Here is a 925-nt window from a genome sequence, read left to right as displayed (position 1 = left end):
AAAAAAAATGCTTAATCAATTTCTCCTTTCCTACAGTTGGGTGGGGTGGGGGAAGGGGGGTGAGGTTTGTTTTTAAATGAGTGAAGTGCTACAGATGCAACCTGTTGCATTTTTAACCAACAGAATCCACAGTAGAGGGATTTGATCTCCCCTCAGGTACACAGTAGCGTCACAGACTTGAAAGCCAGAACTGCAGAGGCCCCTAGCTCGCATATTTAATCTCCTTCCGAACACCCGCATTAGCGCAGCCTCCTTGTGAAGTGGGTTTCTCCCAGGCCCAGTGTGTCCCTCGGGGAGGAATTCTGTCATTCCTAAAACACTTCTGCAATGATAATGAGCAGACAGAGTTTCTGGATTGGCTTTCCCTGTTTTGGATGAGGTTCTGAGTTGCTGAAATGTGAAAATAGCAACCAGAATTGTGCTTTTTTCCGCTCTTCCTCTGTTCCTTTTAAGTAAGGTTGAGTACAGTCCTGCCTGCTAGCACTGCTACTGTTCAGTTTCTTATTTCCATTCTAATTTTTGTTATTAAGAACTTCAGACTTGTTCTTATAATATCTTAGACCTGGAGTGGATTTACCTACATATCCATTTAGGATTGCTGCAGCTTTTTTTGTCTTCTTTTTTTAAATTAGTGGCTCATACACATATATATACTGATTTATGGAACTTCATTTACACTCCTATATCATGAAAAAAAAAATTGACTTTTTACTAAGTTAATTTTTTAAAAACAAAATCTCTGGGGCTGGGGAAAAAAGTAGTTCCTCTTCTATGTTAAGGGTTTTACTTGCAAGTTTGACATGCAGTCGCTTTTTTTCCCTGTGCTGATAGCTTCTTTGTTCTGGTGTGAGTTGTGAAAAAAAGAATTGAAAACAGTTTCCCATGCAGGTACATCTAACCCAAATCTCCAGTACTTGGGCATTGA

This window comes from Trichechus manatus, unplaced genomic scaffold (genome assembly GCF_000243295.1).
Source record: "Trichechus manatus latirostris isolate Lorelei unplaced genomic scaffold, TriManLat1.0 scaffold00065, whole genome shotgun sequence".
Classification (NCBI taxonomy): domain Eukaryota; kingdom Metazoa; phylum Chordata; class Mammalia; order Sirenia; family Trichechidae; genus Trichechus; species Trichechus manatus.
The sequence above is the reverse complement of the archived record's forward strand: the minus strand, read 5'-3'. Positions refer to the sequence as shown.